The sequence below is a fragment of the Felis catus genome, chromosome D4 (assembly GCF_018350175.1).
Source record: "Felis catus isolate Fca126 chromosome D4, F.catus_Fca126_mat1.0, whole genome shotgun sequence".
Classification (NCBI taxonomy): Eukaryota; Metazoa; Chordata; class Mammalia; order Carnivora; family Felidae; genus Felis; species Felis catus.
In genome coordinates, this window is record NC_058380.1 from 65,582,009 (window position 1) to 65,606,022 (window position 24,014).

General features: G+C 36.7%; 1 long non-coding RNA gene across 3 annotated transcripts in view; it reads right to left on the reverse strand.

The window, feature by feature from the left end:
* Positions 1-24,014, reverse strand: part of LOC123381522 — an 86,534-nt gene that overhangs the window by 16,019 nt on the left and 46,501 nt on the right. Inside the window, exons 2-3 of one of the 3 annotated variants that reach the window (XR_006588588.1) lie at positions 11,150-11,190; positions 5,553-5,679 (exon numbers count right to left, since the gene is read on the reverse strand). This is a non-coding gene — a long non-coding RNA (uncharacterized LOC123381522). The remainder of the gene's footprint in view (positions 1-5,552; positions 5,680-11,149; positions 11,191-24,014) is intronic. The other 2 variants (XR_006588590.1, XR_006588589.1) reach the window with 2 other exon arrangements.

Below are 24,014 nucleotides of genomic sequence, written 5' to 3' on the forward strand. Positions count from 1 at the left end.
GAGACAGTGTCAGGAAGGTGATAGGTCCTCATTAATCTTTGTTTTCTTATCTTTTGGGAAACAGAATTCTAACTCCATGGTTTTTGGTCTCAGATTTACCATAAGAAGAGCTTAGTTCAAATCCTGGTCCTAACATTTTTAGCTTTGTCACATTGAATGAGTCTCTTAGTTATTTGTTACTTCAAGGAAGGTAGTTGGACCAGCTACAAAACATCACCTGGTAGCTTCACAGAAATACATACACCCAGGGGTGCCTGAGTGGCTCAGTTGGTTAAGTGTCTGAGTCTTGATTTTGGCTCAGGTCATGATCTCACAGTTCATGGGATCTAGCCTGTCATTGAGCTCTGCACTAACAGTGTGGAGCCTGGTTGGGATTCTCTCTCTCTCTCTCTCTCTCTCTCTCTCTCTCTCTCTGCCTCCCTCCCACTTGCATTCTCTCTTTCTATCTGTCTTAAAATAAATAAATAAATAAAAATTAGAAAAAAAAATACATACACCCATGCCACAAGAGCCTGCTGGATCAGAATCTGCATTTTAACAAGATTTTCTGATTCTCATACACATAAAGTTTGGAAAGCATTGAGTTCACTCAATGAACACCAATTTTTCCAACTAATAAAGGGGATATAAAACTGACCCCATAGATTTTTGTAAAGACCAATTCATAAAATGAAAATAATACCAATCTGTACTATCCCTTGAGCCTACTGCTCAATGTTATAGAAAAGAAAAAGGAAAAAAAAACCCACAAATACTACTTGCATCATTTCTTTCTTAAATCTTGAATTTTTACAAGGTAAAACTGTTTAAATAAGAAGACCATGCACTATTTCTGCTTTGGAGTGAAGTCTATCGATATTACCCCAAGTGATTGGAATCGATTCTGTCAGTTTCTGTGAGGAGATATTAGGCCATTTGAGGTAGTAGTCTAAGGTGAAATCTTTTGTATGCATAACTAAACCTATGAAAATTGCTGTAACAACAATTACTCATTAGGTCCCTTGCTGCCTTGTGACTGATATATCTGAGTACACCCCCCCCACACACCCATACACTCTTATGTGGGTGCCCACCCACTCTTCTGGGTTAGAGTTCATTATTCACCCACTTAACAAATCTTACTTACTGAGCAGCAATCTGTTCCTGGCATTGTTCTTGGCTGAAGTACACAGTGTGACCACTTGATATCCTCAATACTGTGGGGATCCTACCATCTTATTTTCCCCCAGAAGTTGGCTCTACTCCTGCCTCCAGCATCCTAGCCACTCAATTTTAGTTTATTATTTAGTACTGTCCTGACTTTTGTTCCTACACTTTTAAATGACAATGAGGGTTGTCTTATTGCTGATACTTGTAGCAAACTTCAATGCTGAGTATTAATTCTGCCTCCTATAGACTCAATCTTACAAGCGATCAAACACTTCCAAATTCAATACAGTATTCATTCATTTGTTCAACAAATATTTGTTGAACACACTATTTGTTAATCATTGTTTTAGAAGCATGGCCCAGACTCTGATATGCCAAACTCAGAAATAACTAATATGATAATTTCTAGTTAACAACTTCACCATTATGGTTTTATTAACGATAAGTTCTCTGAAGAGTGCTACACCTAAGATTACCCTAATCACAACAGCATGAATAATGTTTTACTCAGTAATTTAATGAGGACTCTTAAATTGAAGCATTTGTAGCTTTTCAGGAATTCTCCTATTTTATGTATATCTGTATTTCCAACTTCTTACCATTTTTCCTTTTCTATTTTTCTATCTCCAGATGGTATCCCACTGAGGTAGAGCTACATTTTCACCTGTCCTTTGATCCAAAAGTGTAAGGTTACCCAAGATTTAAATAATTGGTACTATATATCTCTGTGTAATACAGCAATCCAAAAGCTCTATATGCCCTTGTTCTCGTTCATTGTTGTAATATTCTAAGAAGAGGCTAATTTAGTCAGGTTCAAATATCAATTCTCTATCTTATTGTTAATATTGTTTTATGAAAATTCTTCTAGTAGGAGAGAGTTTCGACTCAACTGGGGTATCATGGAAGACAAAGACAGAAACCTGAAAGATGCAGAGTAACATGATGATCACAAGCTTAGAGAAAGAGGGGAAAAGCGAGCTGAGAAAATAGTGACAGAAATGCATTGGAAAGAGAAAGGAAGTAGCTTCTGCTTACTGCTCAGAAAATCCAAAGAAGGGCAGATAATTTGAGCAAATGAAATAGAAAATATAACAAAGCTTTTTACTATTAGAACTGGATTCTATTAAAAAACTTCAATATGTCAAGTGGCTTATTTTTTCTTCCAAATATAATGTCATATAATTAGTAGAAAGATGTTAAGGAAGTATTCCACAATGTTATCTATGTAACTAACCCAGGAAGATGGGATTGCTGGGTAATTTTGCTTTCCTCCTTATAATTTTCTGTATTATACTCAGTGTGCATGTTTTGTTCTAATAATAAAAGAAATCAATACTCATTTTAAAATGAAATTCTCCCCTTTCAAAATAATCACTCTCCCATCTTGAGTAGTCTGAGTTTATTGTAACAGGCACATTTTATACTTTCAAGTGAGCTTGCAACTGGGATCATGTCTTCCATTCTGATTTCTCTCCTGAAGAAGGAGTGGGGATATTTGCAATGGAAAATTTATTTGTAAGCCATATTCCCAAAGGCTGAGTACCTTGTAGTTCTCCTTATTTGTTTGTTTATTTATTTTAAGAACAAGAGAGAGAGCAGGGGAGAGGGAGAGGGAGAGGGAGAGGGAGAGGGAGAGGGAGAGGGAGAGGGAGAGGGAGAGGAAGAGGGAGAGGGAGAGAGAGAGGGAGAGGGAGAGAGGGAGAGAGGGAGAGAGAGAGATGGAAAGAATCCCAAACAGGCTCCATGCCATCAGTGCAGAGCCTGATGTGGGGCTTGATCCCATGAACTGGGAGATTGTGACCTGTGCCAAATCAAGAGTCCAACACTCAATTGACTGAGCCATCCAGATGCTCCATCTCCTCCCCTTTTTAACAGCAAAATAATATAGCCAATTCTCCACAGCACATTTTTAGTAAAGTTTAACTGACTTCCTATCCACCACAACCCCATTCCTAGTGAGCAGAAAAATATGTAAATAGATAAAAGTAGCAATGATATAAATCCAACACCCCCATCACTTTGCAGCCAGGAAAATAGCAAATGGTAGAGCTGAGGCAGTGTTTCAAGTGCACAAGTCAAGAACAAGTGTCTCAGTGAGTAGAACAGCAAGTGGAGCCCAGGAGGTGGCAAAATTAGACTTCTGAATCCCTTCCTGTTGAGATAAGCTTATGAAAACATGTGAAGGAAGGCACATTCACCTAGGTTAGCTGCCTCCCAGGACCCCTTGAAGGATCCTACTCATTCTTCAGCAACATGATCAAGGGAACCTCTTTACAACCTTTACTGGCTACACAATTACCCTCGGTCCTGTTTTCCATGATACATATCGAGTAATAATTTCTTTTTATAGTTACATGGCAATTATATTATTTGTTATACATATATACACTATACATATATATGTATATATATATGTGTGGGTGCATATAACTGTAAAAATTATAATTATAGTATATTTATAATATAGTAATATATTATTATTATACTGTTTTCAGCTATGTTCCCTACTAGACCATGAATTCTATGAGGGCAACAGTTACATCTCCAGCATTTAGTTTAGGGTCTGGAATAGATACCTCTCTTCATATTTTTGAATCAATGGATAATTGGTTAAAATGAAAGAAGTCAAGAGAAGTGGAACTTCCTATTATGGGTGCTGTGACTTGATAAAATTAATTTCTGTGCCTTTGTGTGTGCTGTGGGAGACTTATCTGAGATTTTTTTATCATTTACCTACAGTAGAAAAGAACTTCTGACTGAAAGTTTGCATCTAGCCTTACATTCTAGGTCTTTCCCAGATAAGTCTCCAGGTTACAGTTTCTTTATTTGTAAAGTGAGGGGGAATTCTCTAAATTACCTCCTTTATTTTAGTATTTAGGATATTTTCACTATGTTATCAAATTTGTTAGTAATACTGTTAATAGTCTCTTACATTTTAATTCAGTTCCATTTATTCCTATCATGTATAGCACTTTTCTGAGTTACATAGCTTCTGATATGTGATTTGAAAGCATAGTTTAACATACATGTAAGATAGCTCATATTCTAATGGTGAAGTTACATTTATATGATTTTGACATCATATCTTTATTCTTGAATTTGACCTAGAAAATTTAGACAGTAGTAATCATTTCTTTATGCTACCATTTCCCTATCCAGCTGTGAAGTCCCTATACACAGAAAAATACATTTCCTGTCTCTCTGGCCCCAGGGACCAGCACAGGCCCTGCCACATAATGATAATCAGTACACATTTATTTAATTGAGCCATTTCTGGCTCCCAGTGTTTCAGGTCTGCAGGCTACTGCTTATTTAACATGTTATTGCATTTAACTGATAGATTTCAACCCCTCTAAATATGGCTCTGGAGTCTTCACTTTTAACTACAAGACTAGCCTTCCTCAAGATCCCTCCCGTTTTAGGAAAGATGAGTAAAAGACATTAAAACATAATCTTGTTAAACTATACACCCAGACTCTTTAGAACACACTTTCTCACTTGAGATGTCTTTGTATTTTGAGGGAAATACCCATTTCATGCTGATGTTGATAAGCCATTGTTACTGATGTCTGTATCCCCAACCTTATCTATTATCTTACCTTCGTATGGACCCTCCACAAGTCACTCAGTCTGTGAGGCCCCTGATTTATAGTCTTACGATACCAAATTTTAGCATACTACCAATAACAAAACCATAACAGCCCAGTTACTGTCATCTTCACATAGTAAGAGTCTCAGAACATAGAAATAAAGACTGATCTCTAATAGTTTCCTCCTGTGATGGCCTACTCAGGACTATCCCATACAGTCTGCTCTGTCTTGGACTCCAGCCACAACAGCCCATAAGAATTCTGATTTCAAGTTTGAGGTGCTACGTAAATTTACTTTCCTTCCAAAATCCTATTAAAATAGTTAGTAGAGAATAACCTATACATAGCCCCAATCTGAAAATGAAGACATCAGCAAATACATATACTGAGGCATTTTTTTATAATATGAAAAGCAGTATGAATTCTTTTGTTTGATAAACCAGAACCGAGAAAGCATAGTCTAGAACACAAAGAAAACCTGTGGTTGCAGAGGAAACTGTGAACCCAGAATTCAACTGGGTAATGATGGAGAAGTCCAAGTAATTAAAGAACTGTTGCCAGACAGCCAGGTGACTTTTCTTACATCACCCACCTCTAACACACACACACACACACACACACACACACACACACACACACTGAATCATCATGCAGTTATGATCTTCCTTCTCAAACAAAGGTGTTCCTGCCCTAGAGTTAAAACCTTCTTTAAAAGGTGTCCTGCCTGTGCTCTCCCATTCACACAGATTAGGACAGGTTGACAAACCCTTTCCATGGACAAAGAGCTCAACTAATCACCCCCACAAATCTCACCTGGGAACATTTGCATTTGCAGTTCCCTCTGCTGGGCTATGTTCTTCACCTAATATTCACATGGCTTTCTTCTTTCTCCTTTTAGGCCTCTGTGCTAAATGCCATCTTAAAGCCTTTCATGACCAACCTGTAAAATAGCAACATACCTTTTCCCATTCACAGCATTCTCTATCCCCCTTACTCTGCTTTATTTTCCCTGCCTGGTATATTATTTTTATTTATTTGTTTACCCTGGTAGCTCCCCTTAATGGAATATGAGTTCAGGGACTTGGTTTTGTTCACTGCTGATTTCCCAATATTTATGAAAGTATCTGGCATTTAGTAGGCATTCAACAAATATTTATTGAATGTATGAATGACTGGATTCAAGAATATGACAAGAAAACCCAAGATATCAGCTATTGAGCAGGTAAAGAAAGCAGAGGCTGAAATGAGTGTAGGAATTCACAGGATCTTCATGAAAAGTGGAATCCATTAAACATATAACATTAAAACAAACAAACAAACAAAAAATATATCATTAAAAAATCAGTTGGAAGCTCTTAACAGTTTGAAGGCATATGGTTCTTGTGCCCAGCAGGTAAAGCAAAAGCATTTAGAATCTCCAGAAATAACAAAGGGATACATGCAAGAACATCAAAGCCCAAATATGAACCAACACAAAATGTATCATGACACTGAGCAAGAAAAAGAATGAAATGATATGATTTTCATGGTTAGAATATTCAGTCTCCTGTAGCACAGATTTAATGTCACTAAATTGCCGACTCTCTTATTTTCTCCTATGTGACCCAGACCTCCAGACCAAAGAGGACTTTCTAAGTAAGAGATGAGCAGATTGTTTCATTCCCAGGCCAAACTGTAGAGTCCCCAGTGGAGGCATCTCTGTCTTTCCTTTGTCTACAGCTTTTGTAAGAACTGCACTGCCAGTACATAGTCAATTAGTCACATGTGGCTTTTCACAATGGAATTAAAATTACATAAAGTTAAATATTTCTTTCCTAGTTGCTTCGTAGCCACCCGTGGCTAGTGACTACTGTTGAATGAATGAGCGAATGGAGAAAATTGAACAGTGAAGAAATAAAACAACTTAATCATCACAAAAACTTGCGTTGTTCCAACAAATGGTGGAAACCAGCAGAACATATGAGTCAGAGAAGATAGGCAATTTTGCATCTGAGTATTTACATGTACTTGGAGAAGCAACAAGTCTGTAGTTGCCAATAATTTCTTAGGCAAGAAGGCTTGATTTTACATGCTTATACAAAACCACAAATCTGTCTCCACTTTGTTTCACATCACTCAAATTCCTGCTAGGAATCTAGGTCCATTTTTCTGGTTGTTTCCTTTGTAGGGTCATTTTAATATGAGTAGGAAATAATTTTCTGTCTGTTCTCTTTTTGGTGGTAACCCTTAATAATGTGAAGACTTCTGGATGTCCTCCAAAGTGTTTTGCAAGACAACATGCTTCTGTAATCAAAACTGTGTAGGGGCGCCTGGGTGGCGCAGTCGGTTAAGCGTCTGACTTCAGCCAGGTCACGATCTCGCGGTCCGAGAGTTCGAGGCCCACGTCAGGCTCTGGGCTGATGGCTCAGAGCCTGGAGCCTGTTTCCGATTCTGTGTCTCCCTCTCTCTCTGCCCCTCCCCCATTCATGCTCTGTCTCTCTCTGTCCCAAAAATAAATAAACGTTGAAAAAAAAATTAAAAAAAAAAACGGTGTAAAAGGTAGCACACATTTTCTATTATCTGTTGTTCCTGCTACCTTGTATTTTCATTTTTCAATTTTGGAAGAATCACCTCCTCCTTCAGAATGATAGATTTAATTTTCTTTCTTTCTTTCTTTCTTTCTTTCACATTTATTTTTCAGAGACAGAGACAGAGTTTGAGCAGGGGAGGAACAGAGAGAGGGGGACACACAGAATCCAAAGCAGGCTTCAGGTTCTGAGCTATCACCACAGAGCCCGATGTGGGGCAGAACCCATGAACTGTGAGATCAGGACCTGAGCTGAAGGACCAACCGCTTAACCGACTGAGCCACCCAGATGCCCCTAGATTTAATTATTTCTAAAATACAATTAGAACTTGAAAATTCTAGTTTATTTGATGATCTACTTTATTTCCTATCAGGATTATGTTTCTTTCTCTATGAGAAATCATAATATTTGGTTCTATATTGAATAACATTTGCATAACCATAATTTTATAAATGCAGCTTATTGATTTTTTAAAAACATCAAACCACAGGAAAAACATTAAATATGATTGTACTTATAAAAGGGAATGTACAGTCAGGATAGTAGCTTGAAATTAGCCACAGAAACAGGCAACACTACAATTCAGCCCCATTCTCCTGCCCACCAATGAGTTAGTTTACCTGAAAATCACTGGGCATGAGGTTCTTCAAATTTATAATTATTTACATGGTAGATATCAAGGAATAAAGTATATGATGACAAAAATAGTAATATATGTACATATGTGTATATATATATGTGTATGTATATACATGAGTGTATATATAAAACCTAAAGATAAAAATGAAACCAATTGAAGAATTAAGTACTCATATAAATAAAATTAGTAGGGATGAAATAAATAAATAAATTCTTAATCTTTCATAGGCAAGTTTATAGTCGGTATTTAAAACTGACACATTGGAAAGAAATAAATTTCAGCATGTGGTTTAGAATAACCATGCTAACAGCAGGTTTGGGGAGAGGAGGACATTTAATATTACTTTATACTGTTTGAAGTTTTACTATGTATCTATGTTACTTTAATAAATAAAAATTTCCAAAACAAATTACATACAAACTGCCATATTGACCTTATTCCTCCAAACCTTCCACACACATAAATAATTTGTTACGGAACTTAAACTGTTACAGGAAAATAAATAAAATAAAAATATTTATTAGGCACATGCCATGCGTACTATCTTAAGGGTTTCTACATTTGTCAATTCTTAATCTGTTAAATCCTCCTAAAATCCCTGTGAAATAGTTATTACACAGGAGCACTGTTAGAGTTTAGCAACCTGAAGCAAGAAGGGGAGTACTGGGGGCAGAAATTTTGAAACAGTCCCTACAATGTTGGGGATACCCAATTCTGTCTATAAAACCAATTTTGATAGTGATATCGAGTTTGAAACTACATTTCTCATTGAAGATCCCTTCATTTTTGTTAAAAGAATAAAGATTGAAATGGGGACAGAAAAAGAAAGTATATTATTCTTTGATTGTACTTGCTTGGCCACAGGTGGGCAAACAGATTGACCTGTCCATCCAAACTGAGTAATTCCTCACTCCTTCACTTTTTGTTTATGACTTTATTTTTTCATCCTTGGCAAGAGCAGAAAGTAAATCATGGCATTTCTTAGCTGAAAGGCAGAGTGAAACAGCTGTGACCCTTGAGATATTGTTTACTTTACTGCCTCCCTATACACACTCAGTCACTTTTGTTGGACATGCTTGATGGCTTTTGTTCATACAGTTGGCTGTTCCGTCTGCTCCACCAATTGATGAAGAGGTAGACAGTCACTGCTTTAAGCTACATTTATTAGTTTATTCATTAAACATTTATGATCATCTACTATCAGCCAGATACTGAGCTGGTTACAAATAGGAACAAATCAGATACCCTACCCTTAAGGTGCTAATAGTTGAGTAAGGGAAGAGAGGCATGTGAGTATGAATCATTACACAATGAGGTAAGTACTAGAAGAAGTATCAATAAAATAACACGGGGACACAGAAAAGAGAAATAATAATTCTGTATAGGAGAAAGGTGGAGTGAAGCAAGATACAGGAATGTTTATAGACATAGCGATATTTCAAATTACACCCTTGTAGTAGGCAATGGCCAGAATGGAGAAGCCTTCATGACACAATAAGAAATAAAACCCAGAAGTCAATAACTGTGGCACAGTTACAGGCCCTAAAAGGTAGTAGGTTGAATGGATGTAGTGATATACCATCCAAAGCACTTTAGGAGTCATTTAGGACCAAAGTCCTCCAGCTGCCAGCAGCATTCCTGCTGAAGGCTCAAAGTGGAGTCTTTTGTCTCCAAGCTCAGCACTTGACCTAGCTCAATACTTTGGGATAAATAAGAATTTTTCAGGAAGAGGGGAAAAGATCATGTAGGAAACATGTGTAATGCATGAGAAAATGTATTTGGAGAAGTTCTGGGGCATGTAGGGCACAGATGTTATAGTGAGCCTTAGATCTTGTAGCTGCGCTTGGGGTTTCCTTGAGGCCTAATTTCCTACTTTGGTTCTAGCTTTTAACAAGCCCAGATCTGACACTAGAATAGTGGACCTATCTCATACAAAGCTTTTCATTTTATGCTCAGGTGTTTGGGTATTATCTCCAAAGCAGTGGAGATGTTATTGGAGGACTCTTCTGCTGGGGAGTAATATGATCAGATTTGTGTATTTTAAGGTAAAATGGCTGCACTGTGTAAACAGCAGAGAAAGATTTTGAAAGAAAACAACTTTAGAAAACAGTTATGCTCAGTTAGCTCTGACCTTGAGCTCCATAACTGGTCAGAGGCTAACAATTTAAGAAGGCAGCAATAATTCTGAAGACAATGTACCCTTGATCATGGCTGTAGAAACCTGGATCATATTGCCTGGATTGGAATCTCAGTTCTGCCACTTATTTACAATATATATTTAAACAATTTTTATGAACTATGTTTGCATTTTTCTAATCTACACTAGTGATATCTACCTCATGGAGTTACCATGAGGATAAAGTGCATTAATATACGTAAAGCCCATAGAAGAATGCCGGGCACAGAGTAAATGTTTTAAAATGCTAGTTATTATTAGCTCAGCAGTTTCCTCAAATGTTTTACAGTGAGGAGAGCTACTTTTCATTTATCAGAGCCCTGGGATCTCAAGAAACGGTAGGATCTGAAGAAACAGTACTTATTCAAGTTGCTGCTTAAAGTTGGAAAAGATACACTGCTACCAAGGTCTGCCCCAGCCTCCAGGACCAATTCTTCCTCCTTCTCCAGTCAGAATGGCAAACTGGGCAAGGGAATCCCATATGCTATGAGCTGAAAGGGGTACCCATAGTTGTCTTGGTAAACTATCCAACCAAGTTTGGGTTGGTACTACAGCCTGCTTCATCCTTTGGTTCTAACATTGGACTTGAATACCTAGAGCAATGGGAAACCCACACTATTCCCATCCTTACAAAGCCACAGTCTGTTGGAGGGCAAAGCCATAAGTTAAAACTTATATACATACATAATAACACAATAAATGGTACAAAGCAGACCTAAGGATGGCATGGGAGTGAAGAGGAAGGAGGACAAATTTACCCTGGAACAAGCAGGCAAATTTCACCAAGACAATTGTATCTGTGATGCATCTTACAGGATGTTTTTCTTGCTAGGCAAAGAAGCTGAGGAAATGCATTTAATGCAGAAGGAACAGCCAACAAAGACACATAATCTAGAAATAACCCAGCTTGTTTGCAAAATCTTGACAGCCAGAACATAGTGTGAGGAGTAGTAGGGGCAGAAGAGTAAGGAAGGACAGAAGTTTAAGCAGAAGAAATGGGTTGTAAATCCTTCAAATAAGTGCTTACCTCTTTACAACTATCCGGAAGGCAAGGGCCTTTGAAGACTCCTAAGAAGAGAAACATAAGCAAGTTGGTGGTTTAGAAGATTTTTGTGGTGTTACTGTGGATGAGAGAGGACAGAACTATTCCAAACGCTCCTGGACATAAAGAGGAGGTAAAGCCTTTTTGAGATGCAAAATTTAAAACCACAGTGATAACACAGATATTATCTTAATTTTTAAAATGTAAAAGCCAAGGCATAATGTAATCAAACGCTTTCATCAGCATTGTGCATGTAATCAAGGAACTTTTTATTAGTGGATTTTCTTTTTATTTATATTTTATGTTTGCTTCCTCCAGAGCACTATTTTCAGACATGGAAGTTCAGAAGACATGCTTGCTTTTTAGCCCAAAACAAATAGAGAAGTGGAAAGATCCACCTAAGAAAACTGTGTTCTTTTCTTCTTCTTTTTTTTAGTGTGAATGTCTGGAAAAGCAAAGTGTATATTGTCTGAAAAGAATTGCTCTATCAATCTCTACAAATGTTTCCATTCCTGTGAAAAATCAGTGTGCATTACTCAACATATGTGTCCATCAATCTCTACTAGTTTGAGCTGAGGGTTAGTCTGGTAAAATTTCCCAATAGACTAACAAGTGCTAAAATGTCACTTCCTAAAACTGAAAATTTTATTTCAGAGAGGTAAGTTTAAAGCACAAGTTTGGAATTAAAAAAAACCCAAAACTTTATGAAAATACAATATTTTGAAAATGAAATGCATTGTGTTTATTTTTCCCTAAAGTTATTAGGTATTAAAATAAAATTTAGTGCTTTTCTGATAAAAATGTTACATGTTTACATTAAAACACTGACAATTGAAGAAAAGTATAAAGGACAAAATAAAGATTATTCATAAAGGCAGGACCCAGAAATAACTTTTATAAATATTTCACATTCCTTTCAATGCACACATATATATTATATATTTATCACTTATTTCTATTCATTTAAATTATGCAATGAGAAATTTCCTATAATATTCAATGTTCTTTGAATATTTTAATAGCTGTATAATATGGTACCATAAGCCTATTCTATAAATTATGCAATGATTAACTTACAATTGGGCATTTAGGTTGCTTCTAATTTTCTATATTTAAAGAACTCTTCGGTGTTCATTCCTGTCCATGAATCATTTTTCACATCTCCCCATCTCTAGTGACTTCCTAAGGGTAGAATCCTAGAACTGAAATTGTTAGGTTAGGGGCGCCTGGGTGGCTCAGTAAGTTGAGCCTTTGACTCTTCATTTTGGCTCAGGTCATGATCCCAGGGTCATGAGATCCAGTCCCATGTGGGGTTCCATGCTAAGTGTGGAGACTGCTTAAGATTCTTTCTTTCCCCCTGCTCCTCTCCCTTGCTCATGCTCTCTCTCTCTCTAAAATAAAATTAAAATATAGGTTAAAATGTAATTTATAGATTTAAAGCTTTTTCCAGTTGTCCAATTGCCTTTTTGACAGGTGTTATTAATATGCAGTTGTACTAGGAGTGCATATTGACCGGCAAAACATGGTACATAGTTAATAATTACTTCTTATTAAATGTGAAGTGGGGATATTTTCATAATGTTTATTTTTTTATTTTTGGTAATGTTTATTTTTGAGAGAGAAAGAAAGAGAGAGAGAGAGAGAGAGAGAGAGAGAGAGAGAGAGAGAGAAAGAAAGGGGCAGAGAGAGACACACACACAGACTCCGAAGTAGGCTCCAGCTCTGAGATGTCAGCACAGAGCCTGACACAGGGCTTGAACTCATGAACCATGAGATCATGACCTGAACTGAAGTCAGATGCTTAACCAACTGAGCCACCCAGGCACCCCTCATTATGCTTATTAAACAACTATTTTCTGTGATTTGTTTCTCTATGTCTTATTACCAGTTTTCTATTGCAGTACAGGTCTTCATCTTCTTCTTTTGAATTAAGGGAGGAAGAGAGTTTTCTTTGTTTCACAGATACTTTGGGATGCTCAGGAATGCTCCAATAGAAGAACCTGGCCTTTCATTTTTCTTTGCCAGCTGGTTGGGCTATTGAGTCTAGACTCTAGCTCATATTGCCTATGGGAGCCCATTAAGTTATTGTCAAGTTAGCTAACATACAATGTATACAGTGTGCTCTTGGTTTTTGGGGTAGATTGCCATGATTCATCGCTTACATACAAGTAGGGTATTATGTTAAGTGAAATCAGTCAGAGAAAGACAGATATCATATGTTTTCACTCATATGTGGAATTTGAGAACTTAACAGAGGACCATGGGGGAAGGGAAGGGGAAAAAATAGTTTCAAACAGAGAGGGAGGCAAACCATAAGAGACTCTTGAATGTGGAGAGCACTGGGTGTTGTATCCTGATTTTAAATGCTGAAATCAAAAATACAAAATAAATCTCTTTGTCAGTAATTTAAGAAAATTAAATAAATAGATACCTCAAATAGTACTTAATATCACAGAGCCCATAACTCATGGTAGTGACTCAGTGTTTAACGTAATGCACTTTTCATTCCCAAGACATTGGCTTGCAGCTATTCTTAAAAATTTGGAGGTGAGAAAAAGATGGCAAAAAATATAAGTAGAAATGACAGACTGAGGCGTTATATAAGACATTATTCTCAATATCCACAGAAATCACCAGAGGACAGGGGTGCCTGGGTGGCTCAGTTGGTTAAGCATCCGACTTCAGCTCAGGTCATGATCTCATGGTTTGTGGGTTCGAACCCTGCATCAGGCTGTGTGCTAAGAGCTCAGAGCCTGGAGTCTGCTTCAGATTCTGTGTCTCCCTCTCTCTCTACCCCTCCCCTGCTCGTGCTCTGTCTCTTTCTCTCTCTCCTCTCTCAAAAATAAATAAACATTAAAATTTTTTTAAAAAAAATCACCAGAGGACATTCTCTCTTGAATATCACTTTGTTGAAAGACTTGAATATTTTCTTTCACAGACTCTAAATTAAATGACCAATTTTTAAAGTCTACGCATTACCTTGTTCCCTACACATAACAGAGAAATTCAGTTTTAACCATGACTAAAACTGACTCTCCTCATTTATGAGACCTAGTCCAACCCCATGGGAAGACTGGCTACTCCTACCGGTGATAGCACAAAACTCTTGGGCTTATTGGGTGAGTCTGGTATTTGCATCAATTCTAACAACTCCAACACAGAAACAGGCAGTGACAGCATGCAGCATATAACCAAACAATGTTACAGGCATGGAAAGGGTAAGAACATTGAATTTATATGAGGGGAAAGGTCCACAGTGTGTGTTCTAGAAGGTTCAGTGTGGACAAGGAAATTTTCTCCTTTTCTAAAGCAAGATGCTGGTCTATTATTCCATTTAAATCTTGTTATACTGTAAGAACTAATCTTAGCACATTTGTTCATTTCTTCCTGACAGACTCCATAAAAATGATGGGATCTGTTGTCAAAAACATGTCAATTTCTTCATTCTTTTCTCAGCTCAGTCTCTAAGTTCATATGGAGTCCCCCCAAATTTTAGATGTAAAGAAAGCAGTGGAATGGCTAAAGCTAAACTTCACAGTTGAACTAAAAGATAACAAGCCCAGACTCAGGCACAGTTGTCCAAAGCCACTGAAGCATCTACTTATGCCTTAGTAATTATTTTTTTAGTACTGGAAATGGGAAGCCTTCCTTAGAAAATAAAACAATGACAACCTCGGAGTCTGTTACCCACAAGGTCCATGGGGAGCCAGCACTAGCTGCAAATGAGTCTGAGGGGCACATTCTGCACTTCAGTGGGGTGGTCAGTGCAGGTGTCAATGGCACACGCTTGTGAAGAATCACAGCTTGTCATTGCTCATTCCTAGAAACTGCACATTCCTGGATGCCCTCCTCCTTGAAGTTGAATAGGAATGGGTATCAGTAGCTGCCTTCTGCACAAATTGAAATGACAACATCTGACTCTGTTCCAAAAGCACAAATGCATAGAGAGCCTGAGGAAACCTGAAATTTGGGAAAACTCTATTTAGAACTCAAGTATTTTGGAAGAAAAATGCTGACATCAAACTAGACTGTTTTTTTTTCCTTTGGATCCTTGGTAGCAAAAATGTGCAGTGTGCTATGGTCACTAGATACACAGACAAGGAAAGCACCCTGATTGAAGTTAATGAAATATATGTTTGCTGCTTGAAATCCTCTTCATGGTTCCTGGATTCAATGCCCTGATGAAGTAACAAATATTTTTATGAGTCCCTTTCTCAGATTGCAATATATGTTCCCTACAGGTTGACAGCAACACAGCTCAGGACACCCTTCTGTGTGGGAATGTCCATAGGCAGCCTCTTGGTGCTGACCAAGTCCATTGTTTGTGCTGGGATATTTCATCCCTTCTCTTACCCTCCAACTGGAATTTACATCATTGGTTCTCAAGCCTTAGATTCAGACTGAATTATACCACTGGCTTTCCAGGGACTCTGGCTGGTAGATGGCAGACTGTGGGGCTTCTTAGTCTCCATAATATGAGCCAATCCCTTATAATAAATTTCTTTTTATATCCTATTGGTTCTTTTTCTCTGGAGAACCCTAAATAATACAGACACCATAAATAGTCACTTTCTTGCACTGCTCGTAAATTGCTCCCACCTTTCTAGAAGGGAATTTGGGAGTATGCTTCAAAAGCCTTAAAAACAGTCATGCTTTTTAGCATAATTCTACATCTAGGAAGTTATCCAATAGTAGTATCTATGGATGAATTCACAGATTTCTCTACATGAACAGACAATTCAGTGTAGTTTAGAAAACTAAAAAACTGGATACAAATGTCTAATCACTGGGGATTTATCAAGGAAATTAATTCATCATTCAAAGCTATACTTAGGTTATTTTTAAACAGAGAAGTGTACTCTTGTATTAGTCTTTTGTAAACAAGAGTCTATGAAACAATGTGCTTATGATTCCATTTTTATACATGATTTTTTTTTGAAACTTACAAATCTACATTCCTGCAAAGAATATAATTCTCTTTTAAAGTCAAGGGTGTAAAAAGGAGATACTAATGGTGGGATTCCTTTCGGAAATGAAAGCTGAGTCTATAAATGCCACTGGTTCTAATAGCTGTCTCTAAAGGAGTTAGGGAATAAAGGTCAAGAACTATATTTTAAGTGCTATTTAAAAACCTTGGAACTTTTGTCATTTACCCTTTACAGAAACTGCTTCACTATTTCCCCATAGTAATTATTCCTTTGTTTAACAAATATTTTTGAGCACCTAGTATGTGCCAGGCACTATTTTAGGTGCTAAGGTAGGAGCAGTGAAGAAAACAGAAAAAGTCATTGCTTTCATGTTACTATGTATTCACATTCACAGTAACAGACATAAAGCAATCAAATAATATGTCAGTGAGCGATAAATGCTATGAAAAAAGAAAGCAGAGTGAAGAAATAGAGGACATAGCCTCTTTGATTAGCTGACATTTGAATAAAGACCCCTAGGAAGCAAGGGAAGGTATGCTGAGTTCCAGGGGAAAGGAGGAATGTGTAAGCAGAGATGACAGGCCAATGACCCTGAGTCAGGAGTGTGCTTAGTGGCTGAGGAGGAGCAAGGAAATTAAAGCAGCTGAAATGAAGTAACACAAAGGAAGAATGTAAGAGATAAAATCAGAGAGGCAATTGGGGGTCAGGGAACACAGTGAGATGAGGGTTAGCAAGGAAATTCTTAAATTATGAATACTTGCATCTGAGTTAGGCAAGAAAGCAAGGAGCTGGAGGGCTTCTATTCAACTTTTCAGTTGGTCTAAGGGGAAAAGAATCCCCGAGGACAAAACCTACCAACAGGTGAACGAAACAGGATAAATATTTGAGGTCTATTGACAGGTATGAAAGGTATATGGAGGCAGCTTGGGGCTAAGAAAGTGGGGTTGGGGTTTCCTTGAAACTCAAAATGGTTCAGAAATAATTATGCATAATACATATGCTTTTAAATGAAAGTTTGTTTTTGAAAATAGGTTAGAAAATGTCAGTGGGTGTTCTCACTGTGTAACCAAGCATGAAGAATGAATATCCTCCGGTTCACTCCTGCTTTTCTTTCAAAGACTATGCATACAGAGGCTTGCTGTAGCTTGCTATAGAGAAAATGAGTAATTTGAATTTCTCTCCTGAACTCAGAAATGATCCAGATTATTTGGCAGTTCAACTTCTTCCAGTTTGCATTGTATTTGTGTTTTAACACAATTTCAATATACTTAACTATCCTCTTTGAACATTTTATTCTTTTCCTTTACAGAGTAGTTATTCTGATCAGAGGATAAAATAACAAAGTGAAGTCTCTGATGGAAATCAGGCCAACCAATTGAAATAGATTTAAAAAGAAATCCTACCTCAAGCTGTATGTGTAATAGCGTGAAATGATATATTCCTGCTGTTTCAGAAAAGATGAATTACTATGAATGCTCCCTAAACAAAAAAAGGAAACTTCAAAATATTGGCATCTGGAAAAAAACAAAAACAGCTTAACCAATGGGGGAAAACCCATACTACATACATGTGGTATTTTATGTCCTTTTAACTATAAATGCCTTTATTTATGAATGAATTCATAAATTATTATGTGTGTGAATAATATTCACAAAATATTGTGAGGAAAGCATCCCTCACAATATTGTGAATTTATAAAACATTAATATGTGCACGTTCTGTTCCAGCAACTGGGCCAGGCACAGGATAACTTGGGGTAGCAGGGAAGGATGGTAAGGGAATTAACTGTACTATAAACATGATGAAAGAAGCAAGCACACAGGAGTGGGGGAAGTTACTGTAGAAACTCAGAATGGACTGGAGAACTGTAAAAGTCTTCTTGAAAGGGATATTGCTCGGGAACCCAGATAATCTGGATTTGAAGGGCGGTGCAGTAGTAAGATCTCTGGAAAGGAGTCAAGAGACCTAATTTCCAGTATGAACTCTATCAACTCAACTTGTGACTTGAAGGGTGAGGGGAAGTGGGCATGAAGGAAAGAGACCAGAAAAGTGAGGGTGCTCTGAAAGAATTCTTGAGGGGCACCTGGGTGGCTCAGTTGATTAAGCTGCACACTCTCGATTTTGGCTTAGGTCACGATCTCATGGCTCTTGACATCAAGTACCACGTTGGGCTCTGCACTGACAGCATGGAGCCTGCTTGGGATTCTCTCTCTCCCTCTCTCTGCCTCTCACCCTCTCAAAATAAATAAGTAAACATTAAAAAAAAAAAAGAATGCGGGGCACCTGGGCGGCTCAGTTGGTTAAGCATCTGACTTCAGCTTAGGTCATGATCTTGTGGTCCATCAGTTGGAGCCCCTGGTGGGACTCTGCACTGACAGCTCGGAACCTGGAGACTGCTTTGGATTCTGTCTCCCTCTCTCTGTTCCCCTCCCCCCCCCCAACTCTCTCTCTTTCTCTCTTTCAAAAGTAAATATTAAAAAAAAATTAATTAAAAAAAAAGAATGCTTGACACAAACGGGGTGGGGGTGAAGCCTAAGGGCCTTGAAGAGTGTGGCTGTTGCATTTTGCCAGCTATGCTATGCCTGCTGTGCCATTCATCCTCGGGTTTTTGGACTGAAGAGAGGTAGTGCTGACAACTTTAGCATCTCCCTGCACCTCCTCTACTGTCTGTACACTTTTCCAACTCCTCCATAACAATTTCTGAAAACAAAGAGTGATTTACTACATTCCTTTTCAGTGAGTGCCCCAGAATCTCTTGCAACATGATAGCCCAGGGTTCTCATTGAAAATACAGACCCTTGGGTCTTACCTCTAGGTGCTGAACCAGAATATCTGGGGCTAGAGTTAGGATCTGTATTTTAACACCCTTACTAGGTGATTCTCATCCTTGTCTACCCATTCCATCTTCCCTGCCATCCAAAGAAAATGGTACCCACACTTGTACCCCAAACAAGGACACTGTGGGGACCGAAACCCATGGTCAATTCGCAGTTGGGGTGGGTTTTTCACTCCTTTGTGTAATTTTCCGTTTCTGGTCCAACAATCTAAACTTAGTATTTCTATAAATAACATAGAAAAACTCTTACGTTAAGTTGTTAAAAAGCAAAGTAGGAATTTAGGTTGTGCATAATGGGATACTTTGATTTTATCTGTGAACAAAAATATTCATGGAAAAATACCAAAAGGAAACCCAACAAAATGTTAGTCATTTTTGCCTTCATGGGGAGATTGTTGATTTTATTCATCTTTCTCTTTTCTCATAGATTGCATCCTATAAAATATATGCACATATTTTATAATAAAAAATAAGACATCAACTTCATTTAACCTGGAATACAATTAAAGTTTAACTGCATAAAGATATACGTCACCCTTCAAAGCCCCTGATAAATTGTGTTTTCAAGATCTAACAGTTTTTGTTGGCTCTGGCCTCCCAGATGGTATGGATATGCTCAGTGATCTCTGACCTCATTAGATTTCTAAAAATGTTCTTTGATCATCAACTTTTGCCCTACTTTTCCTGAAAAATTAAGTCATCAGAAACTCTGACTCAGGGACACAGAGTGTTTTATTTTGGGGGATGAATAGAAATCATGGGGAGTAATTTTTTAAATATGTGTTCACTTTAAAAACCCTATTAATCTTCTTTATGAGAAATTTAAAGGCAGGCTTTAAATTCTTGATCCAGGATTTAAAAGTTGGAGATAAAAAGAAATTCAGATATCCTCCAATAGAGATAAAGCCAAAATTTTAAAAGATTTTTATTGCTTTTAATGACTTTTTATTATAAACCAAGGGATTTTTTATTTCTAAAATTTTATATAATATATCCCTATTATATACAATTAAAAATTAAAAATATTACCTATAGTTCTAGATGTTAATATTACAGCATATTTTCTACAGTTTATGCATGAGACTGGGATTATAGACTACATATAATTTTTATTCTTCTATTTTTTATAATATTTTAACTTGCATATTTCTCATGTTACTAAGTAGATTTTAGAAATATCTATGAGCCAAATGATTCCTTGACACTAAATCATCATAGAACTGGTCAGTTTGTTCAGAGTATGAATCTGCCTCAAATTACTTAAGAAGGCTTTGGTATCATGACATATCTAAATATTTAATAGAATCTTCATTCTATTTTCTATCATCCTATTACATAATAGTCATACCTAGATGAAAAGTGATAAGGGGCAGCAGAATTTTAAGTGAAAATACTTTCAGTATTTATGAAGACAGATGTCTCATGGGTGGAGATTCATATGAAAAAGTTGTGACTAAATAATCATCATCAACTTCTTAAATATTTCTACTTAACTTGTGATAAGAGATTAATTAGACCAGATTTTTGTGAAAGTGCTAATAGATGATTCTTTCCACATCTCTGTCCTACTTTGGAAGCTGCAGCCCTTTTAAGTCCTATGTGATGTGGAGAAAATAGAGAGCCACTGACCTTGGAGAATCTTAGGAAACTTTTATTGACCTAAGCATTGAAATATTTCCAGATGGATCTGGACTCTCTGAATATCTGGGTATTGATGTATCACCTGAAGACTTCCCTATTTATTTCTCAATAAATCAGATGGTGTCCAAAGCTAGGTAAGTCCTAACTTGAAGAAATAGAAAGGCAAAATATTCTGACATAAATGACAGAGCAGGTAACTGCTGAAAACACATAAGAAAACACTGGATAATAGAAGGCTCTATTCGTGCCTGATTTTGGAGACCAGAAATAATAGTCCCAGGAAATTTGAGTCCAGTTCCCCTAATCTTTCAGTAGGGAGATTATAGTTGCCCTAACTTCAGTTAAAACCTTTGCAAAAAAACTCCCTAAGCAGTTTTATGTTACAATTTCCTTTTTCTTTCCTATAGTGATACATGCTCTTTATTTTTAAACAAACTGTCCTACATCAATCACCATATCATTTATTTTGGGTTTTAGAAAAAATTCATTCACAAAACATGAAGAATGCAAAATGGCTCTCTCCCTAACTCTTAATTCAGTTATAGTATGTTGATATATTGAAATCAGCCACAATGAGAGTACTTTAAGTCAGAAGTCAACCAACACTTTAAGTCAGAACCTTTACTTCTAGCCCCATCAGGCTTGTCTGACTAGACCACCAGTTTTTAGAGCTCCATGTATAACTAAAGTGTGGCAAGAGTCTGATAATCATGTACTTCATGGCCCTGATCTTAATGTAGATATACTTAATTGGCTCTCACTGGCAGTATGATGTAGAGCCTAGACACAACAGCATAAGAAACATGCAAAGAAAAATGAGAGCCAAGTTTCCCACTTAGGAGCATTCCAAAGTGACCCATGAATAAATTATAAAAAACGTTCTTCTTTCTTTAATTCAAAGAAGAAAGAAGACAACAAAGATGAAGAATGAAGAGGAGGAGGAAGTAGGGGAGAAAGTAAAAGAGAGAGGAAAGAAAAGGAAGAAAAAATGAGGATGAAAAAAGGGCTTGTCAAAAATCCTGCTTTTTCCATAGTGGAGAAATTGCATGGTCATTATTCATCCTTTGTTTCAGAGACACTTTTACTGTGGATTTTATTTCCCCTTTCCTTTCCTTTTCTTTTTCTTTTATTTTTTAATACCAACGTTAGAGTACCCTACAACATGCCCTGTTTTTGGTACAGGACTATTCTGTACTGTGCTTTGCTTCTGCCCTTTGCAATAAAGACTGTCCACTCCTCTGAGGGCCCTAAACTCAAGTAATGAGTCATAATGTTCTTTTTCTGAGATTCAATGACACCAATAAGGGATTTTCAAATGTAAGAGAACCAGTCACAGGCAAAACAACATTAGACAGAAGAGACTGAACTTGAATCATTGCTTTTGGAGCGATTCAAGGGCTTGGATCAGACTCGTTATGCAGTTGGCTTTCAGAAAATTAAATTTCTTATTAAACTGCTAATTTGACTCTACTTTCTCAAAGACTCTTATTATAGTTTATCTCAGTTTAATACTAGCCAAATACATCACTTAAAATATACTCTATTGAAACTTTCTGAATATCAGATATATAGCCAAATGAGATATCACAATTTTTCATACAGGCAGCTCAGATGAGATGGTTTTATAAATTATATCAATGGTGCAGCATACGCTCTGTAGTCTCAAGACACAGAACAATTTCCATAAGTCCAGTATACTTCCAAGTGTTGTTGGTGTCACCATGAATCAAAACAAAAAGAAGGTGAAGGTGAAACACAGGTACTGTAATTTTCTGGTTGCACCATATTTCAGGTGCATTTCTGCTTTGACATTATATTCAGACAAGCAACAATAAGTAATTCTCAGTTACCCTTTGTAATATCACAGAGATTTTTCTAATAAAAAGCAGAAGCAAAAAATATAAAATGTAAGTACCTAGTCAGGCAGGGATTTTGTTCTATTTTATTCACTAATACTGGATATTCCTACTGTTTATGACAGCACTTAGAGTATGTACTAAATAAATACTTGTGGACTGAATCAGTAAATGGGTGGAAATGTCAGATTAGTAGCTTTACTATTTTTTTATAGTTTTAATTCAGTTTTATTGAATCCACCAATAGTTGTATTTTCCTTTTTTTCCCCATGGTAACTATGTATTTCTGCCACAGAGAAGTAAAGGAACTCTACAGGACAAATTCATGTTTTATAATTCTACAAATTAACTTTATTTTCATAAAAACCTCATATAAATTAGTCATGTCAGAAAAATCCCAGGAATTTACCCAACAAAAATTATATCAAGATATCAATTTATATTTACAATCCTGCTTATTAAAATTTTCATTTGTCATTTATTTCCATCACTTTTTTCCTCATTCACAAAAGCACCATCATAATAAACAAACAACAACCAAGAACTGATTTTTAGTTTCAAAGGTACTGTCCCATAATTTTTTGCTAACTAAGCACCTTAACTCCCTCATTCTGGTTTTTCAGCAATCTCAAAGGGCTGTGGTTTCACCTGGACACAAAGGAACACTCATTTATTAAGGTAGTTTCTGAAAAGAAGAAAAAATACCATGTCCATATCTGGAAGTCTATTAGGAAATGTATTATGGTTGAAACTAGTTAATAAACACTTTAGGAGCATGTATATTTGAGAAGGAGAATCAACATAATTACCTTTGTCAATCAAAGTCTTAATTATACAATTAATTAGTTGATGAAGTATTTATAATTCATATAAATATATACTTTCTATTATATACTACTCCACCTAGAGGTTTATTTTAAACTAAGCCTGCCTTCAGATGGCTATAAGTTAAAATTTGTACAAAACTATCTCTGAGGTTAATTTTCAGGAATATCAAAATTTATGAAATTAGACCTTTTAAAATTTTACTTCTAAAATTTACTTCTCTTTCCAAATCAAGAAGACTTTTTCCCACTTAAAGATAAGAAAATATGATTTAAAAATGCCTAAGCTTCCAAATCTTTGGTAAAAAAAAAATGTATTGTTTTAGGTAACAAATTCTCTTAAAATGTATGAATTATTTAGATCACTGTTTCCCTAATTTGATTATGCATCAGAATATATTGGGAAGCTTTTAAGAATATATATCTCAGAATCTTTGCTTATATATATGGAGTCAGAACTTTTAGGGGTAGAACACAAAATCTGTATTTAAAAAAATTTTGAGGGGGCGCTTGGGTGGCTCAGTCGGTTAAGGTCTGACTTCAGCTCAGGGCATGATCTCCTGGTTCACGAGTTCAAGCCCCACATTGGGCTCTGTGCTGACAGCTCAGAGCCTGGAGCCTGTTTTGGATTCTGTTTCCCTCTCTCTCTGCCCCTCCCCAACTTGTGCTCTCTTTCTCTCTCTCTCAAAAATAAACAGTTAAAATTTTCTCCAGGTGATTCTGATGTACAACCAAATTTAACAACAGAAGATTTTAGATAAGTAT